A 15,252-nucleotide genomic window follows, 5' to 3' on the forward strand; every position below is an offset into this window, starting at 1 on the left:
TCTCGACATGACTCTGACAATCCTGTCCTCTGCTTTGGTTCCATTTTGGTGTTTTGCTCCCTCTCCTTCGCCGCCTCTGCTTTGTCACCGAGGCGCCTTTCTTCTCTCCTCTCTCTCTTTCTTGGGGCCGTCTCGATGAGCCTCTTCCCCGACCCTCATTTTCTCCTCTTTCCCTCCCTCTGTCCCTCTTTTTTCCCTGACACATAGCATTGTGTTGCTTTGTTCTTTACCATAATGATGGCACCAGCAGAGCAATCTGTCCCTGGCTGGCTGAACTATGTGTTTAACAAGACTATGATGAGTAATTGACCATTCGTAGCAACGCCCGTGTGACTGGGGGCTGATTGTCTATTATGCATTACTGGGCAAGCTGGAGAAAACACACTGATTAACCACTGCTTAAATTGCGTTCCCATTACGCGCCCGCCAGTGCACTTGAGCGAGGGGCCCAGGTGCCCGGCTCTTTGCACATTCATTTCCCCCAAGTCACACTGCCGTGAACACTCATGCATATGTATGAAGATGCCTGGATGAGAGCTCACATGCACATACTTGCACAAACACACATTATTGTGCGCGCAGAGCTAGCTGTGAAAACGTTTGGGGGGAGAGCAACATGGTAAAAATTCATTATCGGCCCCCGATGACAAGCAGATCTAACACGGAACGCTGTGTGATGATTAGACTTTCTTTAAGCATGAATCAGCCCAAACATGAATCGATCCTTTTCTGGGAGTGGGAGAACAATCGCGTGGAAGTCTTAATCAGCCCGGCAGTGAGTGAGCACATCCACAGGGCAGACAGCCGGGATAAACCCATCAGTCTGCTGCCTGCTCCTGCACAGCATAGGCTATGGCTCAAGGGCCAGAGCGCAGGAGCATGCAGAGGCACGCATACATATACACACACACACACACACTTTACACAAAGAAATAGGCAGGGATGTGCTCACACAAATACATCATACAGACACACACCGGTCACACTTTGCACCACAGCCCCAGACAGGTGGAAATCCCCCAAAATCCCAAACCTAACGGAACCCAAAAGTGAAAAACTACCTTAAAACCCACCGTGTGTGTGTGTGGGTAACATGTTGGTCACACACTAAAACTATAACCGTATTTTGTTCATGAGAGTCAGATTCTACAAAGTCTGTGAACATTTTAAATAAAAGAATTTTCCTGATGTGCTACTATTTGGACAAAAATACAGAACAGAACCAAACCAGACACCAGGTATTCAGAGAGAAGACCTCTGCTCCTGCCCAACAGTTACCTTATGAAACCTGATTTAAATCCACTAAATTCAGATTTTTATTTGGATCGGCAGCAAATTGTCAACACAAATTAAGTTTAACCCCCTAAACATGCATCCAGATCCATGAATTATTCTCTGAGATATCAATGAAAATCTGGAAGAACGCTCTCTCACAATGTTGAAGACGATCAGCCCCCTGATCCGGATCTGCACCAAAACCAAATGGCTTCTTCTTTCCTGACCCCTATCACATTCTCCCACCAAGTTTCATGGAAATCCATCCAGTATTTTTTTGGAGTAATCCTGCCAATTTACTGACAAACAAACATAACCTCCTTGGTAGAGGTAACTACATTTGCAGAATAAAACAGACCAAAATGACGAGGGCCTAAAATATGTTTAGAAAGACCTCCAGCCGCAAAAAAATCTGTTTCCGTAGCAACATCGTACATGTAGGTGGGGAGGCATAGTGAGTTAGCCTGATGACATGCTACACTGTCCGTCCCTTTCCCCCCCTTGCTCCTCCGCTGCCACCTCCTATCACCCCTGTCCCTGTGGAGCGCTCCTGGCACAGCCCCGTGGAGTGCAGGCTGGGGGTCGAGGGAGGAGGAGGAGGAGGAGGAGGAGGAGGAGGGGGTGTGGATTATGGCCAGCATGCTCACTGGGCACACATCCAGCCCCCATCATCCAGACACCCAAGGCTCCTGTATGCCACCGCCCGGCACATTGCTCACTCGTCAGCGTCGTCTTCCTGTGCGTCGCCCCCAGGAACCCCCGGCTCACATAAATCAGCTAATCCCCCTGCATTATTAACAGCCATGCCCCAGAGAGAGAGAGAGAGAGAGAAAGAGAAAGAGAGAGAGAGAGAGAGAAAGGGTGGGAGAGACATAGAGTGACAGGGAGAGGCCGCGAAAGCCCCTCTTCACACACCAAGAGGGGAGAGGAAGCCTCTGCCAGGAAGACAAGGAGAGGAGAGGGATGATAATGTACATGAAAAAGGAGGGATGACTAAGAATGTCTAAGCTGATGTCGGGGGGGGGGGGCGAAGGAAAACATTAGGACAGTCTTGGATCAATACAAACATGAAGCCGTTCCCACAACACGACTGGAGCAAACGTCTTAATTGCCATAGACTAAGTGAACGGTTGACCACTGGTCCGATCTGAGCTGGCACTCATGAAGCAACATTTGAATCCACTCTTAAAATATCAGTCTACTTAACATGTCTGACTTTCATCAAGATGCATGAAGTTTTAAAAACAAAACCCCAGCTTATCTCACCAGGTTAAAGAAAGTGGGAAAAAACTTATTCTGGATCTGGCTCCTGATCCGGATCAACACTAAATTAAAAGGGTTCTTCTCTGACCTGCACCTCATCTTTCCACCAAGTTTGGTGATAATCCGTCCAGTCGTTTTTTCGCATAATCTTGCTTACAAACAAACAAACAAACAATTGTACAAACCCCTTAGAGATGGAGTAAGGACATAACTTCCTTGGCGGAGGTAGAAAGCGGTGGCCCTCACCTCTGTTACCCCGGCTGTTTGTTGCCTCCTCAACCTGTCACTCACACTAAATGACCCCTCCCTGTGTTGTGTCCACTGTTTGCCTCCTGCTGAGAAATGCGCCGAGCTGGATTCCTCTGAAATCTCCTGTCTGTTCTCTTGCAGTTTGCTCGGGCGTCCTCATACCACTGCACCTCCACCACTCACGCTGAGTTTATATGATGCTCTCCCTGAACCTATTGAAAGCTTTATGAATCTGAGGTGTTGGTGAGAAAGCACACAGGCTGTAAAAGAGCTCTGGTCTCCCTCAGTGCCGGGGCAGTTACAGTTGGGGTGCACAGCAAAGACGTGAAGCAAAGGTCCGAGAGGTGACAGCACCAGACTCCCCATCACTGTTTATTTAGCAGTTTATCAAACGGTGACATGGATCCATGCCTCCTTGTGTGTTTTCTCGTACCCCTGTGTTGTTTCTTGAAAACCCTGTTTATTTATTTCTCTAGTGCTTAAGTGGTGCCAGCCGAGCCCTTGGATGGGCTCTTAAGAAAATCGGGTCATGTGCATCCTAATCGGCGCCGATCCCTGACAGCGACGAAGATTAATCCTATTAGAGAATTAAAAGAGAGGGGAGCACTGGGAAGGGGGAACCCCACCTCCTTCCCTGTATTTAAACATCCCACGCTAACACCTTCACTTACAAAGTTGTTTTCAAACGCAAAGCCTTCTGTGAATTTTTCTAGACAGAAATCATTTTAATATGCTCGTCAACATCATTTGTTCTATGACTAAGGAGACAATGAGGAGACAGCACCTGTCAAACATCCACTATACACCAACATGCAATGTAGTAATATAAATGTCCTTTAAATGACACACGTATTTGCACTGGAATGAACATACTGGAGAAACCGGAGAGACTGTACTTAGCTAAACCCAATGGCTGTAGGACCTCATAGAACAAACTGTGAAGGGGAAAAAAGAACATGACAGCCACCAAACATGTTAGCATTTGGACCTACTTCAAATGAATGCTGCCGAGAGAAAAAAAAAAAACCTGAATGTGTAGTATCGTTAGGAGAGAAGACCTGCGGCTACAAAACCACAAACCTGTACAGACGCCTCGAGGCGCAACGCACAGAAATTCAGGTAACCTACCATTAAGATGTTCAATAACATACGTTTATGGCCACATTAAGCACAACGACTCAAGGCAGTGTTGTAATAGTATCTATTAGCACCTCACATTGCTTAAAGGGATAGTTCACTGAAATATGAAAAATCACTCATCATCTGCTCACCACTATGCCGATGGAGGGGTGGGGGAAGTGTTGGAGCCCACAACACACTTTTGGAGTTGAAACAGCGTTGCAGCAGAATCCAATCCAATTAAATTGGGACCACTTCTTCAAACGTAAATGACCTTGTTTCAAGAGTATTTTTTCTGATGTTTTTTTTCTGTTTAAAGAATTGGTCACGAGGGTTCTTCAACTGAATATTGGATTTGGCTGCAACGCTCTTGAGGTGTGTTTTGTGATCGGCATAGTGGTGAGTAGATAATGAGAGAATTTTAATTTTGGGGGGAACTATCCCTTTAAGTGCATTAAGCATGCTCTGGTAAACCACGAACAAATGAAATTGCCATAAACATTACAAGTCTAGACAATTTTGAAAGACCGGAAATGCCTATTTGTACTTATCTACTGGTTATTAAAATGCAAATGATCATTTCTGGCTTCAATAAAGTCGTTCTCTGCGCAGTGCTTAGTTTAGGATCATATATTCTATGATCAATTCTACACTGTTTAACACAAGCTAGTGTTAAACTTTACCACTAAGGCCTGAACATTTTAAGAAGTCCTTAAAGGTCCTGACAAAAATGAAGCTTATGAGGGTTGGATTTTAGCACTGGGCTACTGTCCGCGGCTTCTTCTGGTTCTAACGTGATTCACTCAAATTGCATCTGAGTTACTGAGTCATTCCGGAATGAAATAAAAAATGTGTTATGAAAGCACCTAAAGTTTGACTACGCTGCTCATTCTTGGTCTGGACTAGAACTAGACTGAATTGTTCATGTTTTTCTTGGAATAAAAACCTCTAAAATGTCCTGATTAGAGATAGAAAAATATGGCTAAATATGTCTTAAAAACTGACTTGTAATCTGGAGAGAAAGACTGAGACAGAATTAACACCACAAAAAGAGACAAATGCACAAATATTGCAAAAACGTCACACGTGGAGGTGTTAACTAGTCCTATGGTTTCTGTGCCCCTGCCCATTTATGGAAGTGAAGAATGAGTGGTTGCTTGGTGTCTTAACAAGAAATCACACAATAATGGGATGTAAAGGGATTCATCAGAGTGTGGGCCAAGAAGTGATGTGAAGAAGAAGAAAAAAAAGCTGAGAACACATCGAGCACCCACCCACAACACGTTGTTCTTTTGAATGCTGGGAATCAGATCAAGATTTTCTCCTCGAGAAATACACACCTATCTGCATGCACTCCTGCGCTTGAACGTGCACGTACACACACACAGATCTACGACTACACCTATTGTCTATGAGAAGATAAGGCACAATTATTTCACCATGCATCATATTTCCCTGTCTGCTCTTGAAAAACCAGCCAATAGGTAGTCTTCAGCGCTCCGTCTTATCTGGAGACGGCAGCCCGAAGGGACGGATGGACGTGTCGTCTAGACAAGGACACCAGACAGACGACGAGAGATGAGAGTGATGGTGACAGGAGGAGAGGAAAGACAGAGAGAAAATTGCAGGTGTGACTGCATCAACCTGTTCTCCACAGCTCAGTTATCAGCAGCCACCGGAGAGGGGGGAGGATAGAAGAAGTAGAAATGCCAGGAGATAAAACGCACGTACGCACACAACACACACGCACAACACACACACACACACACACACACACACACCAATAGTTTATAAGACCTCCTGTCACAGAAGGAGTCAGTGAGCACAAGGCAGCTGAGGTTGTACAGTAAGTGGTCAGTGCCATAAGGAAGCCGGCTCCTCACAACACACCCTGAACAATCGCAGCTCACGCACACACACACACACACACACACACACACACACACACACACACACACACACACACACACACACACACAAACACACACACACTCTCAATCTGTCACGTCCGCAGGCAAAAGCACAGCCTCCTTTCCTTTTTGTCTTACATAAATCCAATGTCTATTCTAATGTCCCCACGAGTCAAGCGATCAAAGAAAGAAAACCTTTGGTTATTTCAAGGGCAGCTTAAAATCCAGCAGCTGGTTGCAGAAGCAGCTCTGACACAGAAAAATACAAGACACAAGAACATGTGTGAGGAGAAGATGACGGATTTCAAACAAGTCTTCCAATCCGAGCCCTGAAGAATCTCCGTGTTGGAGGCGAGTCTCAGAAATTTGACTCAGCAGAGAGACTGAAGACAGAGAGAAATTCTGAACGTTTACTTACCCAGTACAAACATATCGAGCAGGATGTCTGTTGGTAGGAGAGTTTCACTCTCACTTCAGTGTCTGTCTCATCAGACTTTCCTAGTGATGCGGTGGCATGTTCTGCGGTGGATTCAGACGCCCAAGAACACGAAGAAGCCAGCCAGACTTTCCACACACATATCCACTCATAAACACACAACCTAAGTTCGAGTAACGAAGGAGGAACTAGAGTGGATTGGGCAGCCGCACACACACCAGTGGCCCCAGACAGACTGAACACGCTACCCTGAAGGGCCGCTGACTCAACCCAGCGCCGACTTCCTCCCAATAAAACACAGAAGGAATTTCAAATGGCTACCAAAGTGGGGGGATTTCCTTCAAACAGTCAAAGTCATCTTGAAAACATTAGCGCAACTGGTAGCCAAATTCCTCCTGACTTCAGAAACAACTGTCGCTTTTTTGGGGGGGGCGTGGGGGGGCGTTGTTTTGTTTTGGTAGCTTCGCCCCCCCCCCCCCCTCTGCTTTCTAAACTCCTTTCCCTGACTCTGTCTATTCGGGGTCTGTGGGTGGTTGGGGCTGAGAGGAGCTTTAGCAGGAGGCTGGTCTGATCAGAAGTATACTGAGTGAGAGAGAGAGAGAGAGAGAGAGCGAGAGAGAGAGTGAGAGAGAGAGGCGGTCCAGTCCTGGAGCCGAGCCCAGTGCAGGGGTGGGGGGGGGGGAAAGTGCCAGCAGCGCACGCCTCCGACACTCTCCACACGGCGTGCCTGTGGAGTGAGTTTAGTGGATGTGGTCAGTGAGGGGGTGAGCGGAGAAGTGGAAAAGGGAGCGGGAGAAGCAGCTGGAAGGATGGATGCAGGGAAGGGAGTGAGAGAGAGAGAGAGAGAGAGAGAGAAAGAGAGAGATTGACTCGCACTGCAGGGCTACATCCAGAGGAGGGGTAAAGGGTGCGAGAGTTGAGACGAGAAGAGTAGATAAGTGTGGGGAGCTGTGAGAAACTTTGAGAGCGAAAGAGCAGCAGAGAGTGTGTGGGAGTGTGTGTCGCCGAGCATATGTGAGCCTCCGTGTGTGTGTGTGTGTGTGTGTGTGATTGTGTGTGTGTGTCTGTGATTGTGTGTGATTGTGTGCGCGTATGGTGGTGGTCTCGCCGAAGTTGCCAGCCTGTGTTTGCAGAGTGGCTTCGTGGTCAGCCACTTAGTTGTGATTGCAGCGATTGCGGTTAGAAAAAAAAAAAGGGGGGATTGGGATTTTTTCTAAGCCTCCACGACAGCAAGTGTGTTTTTGGGTCGGGCATCCGTACGTCACTGTGACCTCACAGGGCAAATGTTTGTCTTTGTAAATGAGATATCTCTAGAACGCTGATAGGGAATCCTTTCACATCGGGCACAAACATTCCCTTGGACTCAAGGATTAATTGATTAGAATTTGGTGGTCTAAGGTCAAGGTCAATGTGACTTAATAAAACACATTTTTGGCCTCTTAAAGGTGCTTTATTAAGATTGGCCTGAGAGAATTTCTTCAGGTTTGGCACAATTGGTCACTTGGCTTCAAAGATGAACTGATTATATTTTGGTGCCTGGAGGTCAAAGGTAAAGGTCACAGTGAATCCCGATTTCTGTAATTGTGATATTTAAGGAATGCCTGAAGTGAATATCATTACATCTGGCACAAATATTCACTTGAGCCATTTTCAGACGTGACCTGCGGGTAAAATTCTGAGAGGTGGAGCAGCCGGATGCAGCAGACAGAGGCAGGAAGTCACGTATTTAGTCCACTGCAGAGATCAGAAATGGTGCTTATCACCCGACACTTTCGTCAATTTGAATCACCACAAACGTCTTTCCCTATCCCTTGCTGTGTTCTCACATCGGATTCTCCTGAAATTCTACAGACTTGATTCTTGGAGGCCAGGCGGAGAAAGTCAGCAGAAATGGTGGAGCCTCACACTCAAGACATTTGTGTTCACACATGCACCTCCTTCAGAGTATCTGCAGAGTTCAGTGAAGGTCTGAACGCAGCTTTGGACTCATGGAGGACCTGATCACAATTTGGTGGTCAAAGGTCAAAGCAGCAACACAACATCGTGAAGAGCCTCAGAGCCAAACTCCTAAGAGCCATCAACTTAGAGAAGGAAACTCGTCCGTGAAGGAGCAGCTTCAGCAGCTCCAGGACCAGCTGAAAGAGAAAGACGATCTATAACTAGAAGAGACCAAGAAACGGCAGGCACCCAGCAAAGCCTACACTTAGCCGAGCTCACTGAATTTCAGGGCAAGTGTGAGAGTCTGGAGGCAAATCTGCATCAGGAGTCGGCTGAGCCTGAAAAAAGGTGGAGCAGAGAGGCAGGGGCAGACGAGGAAAACCAGGCTGTGAAGGAGCAGGTCAAGAAGAGGATGCTTGAGGATGAGCACACCCCAAAAAAAGGATGCGCTCATCATAAGTGAAACCTTGAGAAGGGAAACTCGTACTAACAGCCTGGCCATGATCAAGGTCAAAGAGAGGGAGCAGAAGAAGAGTCAGGAAGTGTGTGAGACGCTGGAGGCGAGGCCGCAGCAGGTGATTAGTCCGACTGAGGGAAGGAGAACCGATGAAAAGAGGCTCTAAAGGAGAAAGTTCACAATCTGAAGGAGGTCCAGATCCAGAAAGAAACCATGAGATGGAGAACGTTGGGAGGAGGTGGAGAAGATGGGTTGAGCAGGTGGAGTCGGTGAAGGATGAGGACGAAGATAAACTCCTAGGCCAGGAGACAAAATTATTATCCAAAGGAAGAGAGGAATAACTGGACGTTTGCCCTTACGCCACCCACCCCTCACTCCTCTCCTCCTTCTCTCTCCCACCCCTCACCCTTTCTCTACTCCCAACAACACACCAGTCACTCCCACCTACAACACCAACCGCCCGTGATGTATATATGTAAATTAATATAACATCTACCTGTGTGTGTCTTGTGCTATCGGGAATAATTTATTGTGTGAATTACTTCACGATGAAATAAGTTTTCTTGCAGGAGCGATTTGCACATAAGGGAGGTCGGGCCAGAACACGCCGCCCACTTCACCCAGCTGTTTATACAAATACAAGTTGACATGATAGGGATAAGAGATTCTAATCCTAAACAAATTAGTCCAACTGGCTTGTCGCAGTTTGGCAAGGAGCCTGAAAACAACAATGGATCCTCACAGGCTGCGATGCTGAAAACAGACAGGACCAAAACGTCTGAGGGGTATGCTGTTGTATATACTGTGGCTGAGGTGGAGAAATGTCAAAGAACATGCATCTCTTCTCTTCCTCTTTCATTATAAGTGCAGGAGTCTGCAAAAACTTGGACAGACGAACTGAAGAGGAAGTGTTTTTCACTTTAGGAGACGATAAGACCTCAGATTGTGTAAAGCCATTTTCAGACATGAAATAAGGAGAATGTCCGTTCAATTAAGTCTGGAATTTCTCAAGAAATTGACTCTCAAAAGTGAACAACCAACACGGACATCTCGTGTTTTTTGACCCCAGCGTCGGCCATTATCGACAAAAGCTGTCGACATCTTTTACCTGATTGTCACTGCTCTTTCAACCAGAGATATTTGTGTTCTTTTAAAAAGTTTGGAATTTTACATCTGTCTTGTGTTAGAAACGTCATCAACATCCCCCACTCGCTTCCAGTGAATCCTCTGGATGATTCCCTGCTGCTTTCTCACATGGACTCATTTGGACATCATCCTGAGTTCTTACAAGGGGGAGGGGGGGGGCGGGCCACAGAAACGCTGCAGAAAGTCCAGAGCCTCTAACCTCGGAGATTTGCGTTGACACGTGGTGAAGGTTAGTTGATAATCTGGGGTTCCGTGCACGTCTGAAGGCAGCTAAAGTAAGAGCTGGCTAATAGGTTTGAGCGCTGTGGTTGAAGGTGACACGGTGAGACCAAGCAGCTGGGGTAAGGGTGAGGGTAAGGGTTAGGGTAAGGGTGAGGAGGTGAGAGGTAAAGCACGGGACACGGCCCACGGTTCAAGTTCCGTGGAACCGATAGATTACAAAAGGAACCTGGACATTAAGTCACCTTGACGTTAACGGCTAGACAAACGGCCGAGGGAAAGGTCTGGGACTTGTTGAGGTGTCCTCGCTGTGATCCGTGTGAAAGTGCGGCCGTGTGCTGCTGAGTCACTGGGCCTCATCTGTGGAGAACATGCAGGCATTCCAGGCTGGGACACAGGAGGTGGGAGGATGGATGTGAAACAGCATCGGGACCAGGCCAGGACAAATGAGCTCAAGGCCCATTACCTTCCTTTTTACTCCCACCCACACATGCACACTCACATTCCCTACGCCCACAACACACATTTTAACAGCAGACACCAGGAAAGCGGTGTCAACGCTCAACACAACCGAGCTCTGCTTTCAGTTTCTTACATTCCCTCCTCTCTGTTCTGTCTCTGAGATCTTAAATGTTTACGATGAAACGCAAAGTGCACGTGACAGCTCTGCTTGGACTGGACATTATAAAGCGTTTCTCTCCAAGCGCCACCTTGTAATTTACATCAGCATTTTACTTTAATCAGCCCCCCAACCCGACCTCTATGTGACCTGCAGAAGCGGTCACATTTTTTTTATCATTTGGTTCACATAGAAATTAAAGTGTTTCTTATGGAACGGCAAATAAATGCTCGACATTTTGCTGAGAACTTGCAGGGCCAGAGGCACTTTAGACTTTGTATACAGGGGAGCTCTGCACTCCTCAAGGAGAACCATTTGTTATCTGTCCAAACTTCGGTGAGTGTGCTTGTTAACTGACCCATTGTTACACAAGAGCGTTCCAGGGCCATTCGTTGAGTCCCGGCTTTTTTATTCCTGAGGCATGAAATTGTGATTACCATAGTGGGGCTCATCCATCTCGTTCTCTCATCCACACATACACAAACGCTAAACATCCGCACTTTTATTTAGCTTTCTCTCCCTCTACCCCTAGTTGTCTCGTGAAAGACACACACACACACACACACACACACACACACACACGCACACACGCACACGTACAGCAACACACCCAAACACTCAAAGAGCCGCCCACAGCTGCGTCAGGCCATCTCTCCAACAATCCAATCTGTTTTCTTTCCCATGATGTTTCCCATTGGCACGGAGAGGAGAAAATCAGATTTACTCCCCCACAGGGCCCATGCAGTTGCACCGATATGGAAAATGATTTCAGTGCTGCTTGAGCCCATAAACATTATTTTGGTCTCCCCTGTTAATGACACATTTCTTCCCAGCATTGTGAGTCCCACAGAGGAAGGGATGAGTGTAAGGGGGCGAAGACGGAGGGAGGAAGAGGAGGAAGAGAGGAGGAGGGGGGAGGAATCCTCCAGGGCCTTGCATACAACAGGGGAGTACTTCACCCTTCAGACTGCATCCTGACATCCAAGACTTCTCTCACCCTCTTCCTCTTCCTCTTCCTCATTCTCACACACACACACACATGCACACACCGCTAATCAACCATGCAAGAACGTAAAATTGTCACAGCCTTCAAATAAACCCCCCGAAAAAAAAGAATCAAAGCACAAAGACATCTCTGCTGGAGAATGAGCGGAGTCAAAGAGGGATTTCTCACCTCTCTCTCTCTATCTAGCTGTCAACCTGATTCCGAACACACTGCATTTGGCTCCGGGGCTCAAAGCAAAACCCCACTGCAATTGTGTCATACGGCCCACATATCTTTTATTGGTGGTACAGCAGACAATATAGCTCCCCCCTTCCTCCTCATGAACACAGGAATAAAATGTGTACTTTTAGAGGTTAGTTACAAACACTCTCTGCCCCGGGGCGTGTTATCAACGAGAGGAGAGCGCGCTGTAGCCTCGAGTCCTGAACACAAGTCATTTATTATGATGGTGTTAAAAAAGAGACTCCAACAAGCCAATAGCGAGGCACTAAACCTCCCATTTGGCATCCATTAAAACCCATCTGCAGGAACAAATACGAGGGGGCGAACAGGAAATAGCCACGTTAGATATGACTAGTGTCCTCCACTTTTAAAATATTCTCTCACAGGTCTCTCAATCTCACGATAAAATCCCCCCAAAAAAAGAATATGATTTTCATGGTTCTCCTGTTCCACTGGAAACATCACATGGAATGCTCTGGATCTGGTTTGTTTTACAGCTGATGACTGATCCGTCTAAATCCATTTGGTTTTATTTCCTGGCCACGAGGACGGATGGGTGAGTAACGGCGGATTGCGTGCCACGGTTCAGCCAAAGCCTCGGCTCAGCCAGCGAGGTCAGGGACGCAGGTAGTGGGGCAGGCGGGGGGGAGGGGGACAGCAGATTAAAACACAAGCTCAGCTCTCTTCTCTCTAATTGGTCCCCTGTTAACTTTTGAACTTAATTGGTTAATTGAGCTGTGGTTAGACTGGGCAGGTTTCCCCTCCCTCGGGGTGACCATACGGCTCCAGCCTCTCAGCCTGGCACTGCCTGGCACACAGGAGGTGGCTGCCTCTACCTCCCTCCCCCTCTCTCTCTCTCTCTCTCTCTCTTGGAGCGTCCCGCCGGCCTGGTGACGAGGAGTAATGGTGCCGCACAGGAGGCAGTAAAACCGTGTTTTTGCGAGTGTGTTTTAGCAGAGATTGCACCCATGCACTGCACATGTGCTTGTGCCACATCAAAGCCGCTCTTTGACTACCCGTTCCTGGGTGGTCCGAACCGCTCTGCTCTCAGCCAGCGGTGCTCGATAGATAGGCTTCGGAAAAGTGGAGTGTGGACGTGGGCGGATGTTACCTCAGCGCAGAGGCGAGCGGGTTCTGTTGAAGTAACTTTGCCTTGGAGGAGACATGAGCGGCGTGAGGAGGCCGGACAGAAGTGTGGTGCAAAACACACACAGATAAACACACAGATAAACCCCAGAGGCATCACGTTGCTCGCGTCTCTCCTCTGGATGTGTAACGACACCCACAACACCACATCAATCTGCAAGCAGCTCCGTTCGACGGGGCCGATTTTGCCTGCTGTCGTCCCATTTTTTCACTTTCATCCCCTCCTCGCCCCCTTGCTCCTTCAAGCCCCATCACTCATCCCCCTTCTCAGTTTTCCCCTCTCCGTCCTCACACCCTCTCCATCATCCCGCCTTCCCCCTGCTGCTCAGCTCCATATTCCTGTCCTCTCTCATCACCTCACTCTCTTCCCTCGGTTGCCATCATCCGCACGCTTTAAAAATGGAAACGCTTTCTCTTCATTTTTTGAGCTTTTTAAAAACCACTTTCCCCTCCCTCACCCGCTCTCGTTCGTCCGTCAGGTTTTCTTGAGGCCTAGGTGGGTAATGAACGTCTTGTTTTATGGGGAGTCACAGGTTGACCCCTCCCTCTGTCAGAACCGCCCATAAATCAGCATCCCACTATTCAAGTGGCAACCAGGGTTTTTCGGTATGTCCTGTCCTCTCTTGTCCACCCATCCTCTCTCCCTCCCTCTTCCATCTGCGACCCAGCGCCTCCTTTAGGTCACCGGGAGCAGCAGTGGACTTGACCGGCCCGGGGCGAGGAGACTGCTCGCTGCCGTCCTTTGCGGTCTCTCGGACTGGCCTGTGATATGATAAAAGTCCCGGAGTGATGCGTGTGAGAGAAACAGAAGGCAGCCCCCTGCTCTGGCTTCTCTCCGTCTGATGTGTCCTGTCAGAGGCGCAGAGACAGAACAGTGCCGATAACGGAGGCGAGAGCCGCTGTGCCGGGCCAGCCAGTCCAAGGTCTCTCTGCAGCCCTGAGTATAATTTGCCGTCGGCTCACAAGGGGAACAAAGGAGTTTCATTCTTGCAGCGTTTAGCCAAGACAAACGCAAGCTTTCTGTTCCGATAACCCACAGACATGGTTAGGGGGAGGCACCAAGTATCCAAGGCTTAATGATATACAGTATTACCTTGTAGAGAACACGCTGTACAATCACATGTGCATCCCCTTGACTTCTACTGCTGCAAACCTCGCCCATAAGGACAGTCCTCCAGTTGGGCCATACCGTTACTGTACTTCTTCCCAACTGTGGCGGACCACGATGTCAAGTGTGCGCAAGGTCAGCCAAATCACACAGTCAATTCTTTTTATGAAATGCATGTGACAAACCGGGCCTTAAAGCTGAGTTATGTCTCCCGACCGCTGACACTGGTCATCCGTGGAATGCCGCTGCCGGGGTCCGCTCGACATCTGCAGCAACACACTCGAGCAGAGGCGAGTAAAAAAATTAGGAGCATTTCCTGCAATCTGCACGGAGGAGAGAAGGTCATCTCCATCCCAACGCAAACAGATGAAGTGTGACCTAGAGCAGGGCAGCCATAAAAAAGAAAAAGAAAAGCCTCTCCTCTCTTCCAGCTGAGCAGAAAAGGCACAATCCAAGGTCAAAGCAGGGAGACGGAGGAGGGTGGGGGGTGGTGTGGGGGACGGGTGGGGCTGGAGGAATGGAGGGATGGAGGAGGAGGGGGGGGGGGGTGCTGTATTATCTTGATCAACAGCTCATGGCTTGTCTGTCCGGTTGGTTGGGTGCATAGCTGCCATTGCAGTTGTCCATCTCCCTTTGCAGTGATCACATCCAGGCAGCTGGACAGGTGGGCAATCGCACGTTACACCCCCCCCCCAACTCACACACACACACACACACTTCATCTGTCTGTAGGTCATATTCAGAAATGGCAGCTAGGAGGAGGGAGGCCTAGTGGGGTAACAAGAGGCTCGCACCATCTGATCGAAGTCAACAGATGTGTTGCAGCTGCTCTTTTTGGTTTGCCACAGCACATCCTCAAACCAAACACACACGCACAGTTACACACTCGCTGAAAGAGACACAAAAAATACCACAAGCTCACACACACACACATGTTAGTGGGATGAAAATTAAAATCATATATTTTCTAACTGGACATGTTCAATAGCACCAGTGGCTGTGTTTTGGGTCTCAAATAAAGACCCGGAGTCCCAGAGCATCCATTAAACCGACTTTGAACAGCGTGCCTACGAGCGCACATGTTGGCTTTTCCTTATTTTTCTTTAATATACGCTTCGCACTGTCGGCCATAAAACATG

At 48.1% G+C, this 15,252-nt stretch overlaps 1 protein-coding gene across 1 annotated transcript in view; it reads right to left on the bottom strand.

Moving 5' to 3' along the window:
- Window positions 1-15,252, bottom strand: part of LOC133023177 (BAH and coiled-coil domain-containing protein 1) — a 75,841-nt gene that overhangs the window by 41,132 nt on the left and 19,457 nt on the right. The gene's annotated exons all lie outside the window — the stretch shown is intronic.

The sequence above is a fragment of the Limanda limanda genome, chromosome 17 (assembly GCF_963576545.1).
Source record: "Limanda limanda chromosome 17, fLimLim1.1, whole genome shotgun sequence".
NCBI lineage: Eukaryota > Metazoa > Chordata > Actinopteri > Pleuronectiformes > Pleuronectidae > Limanda > Limanda limanda.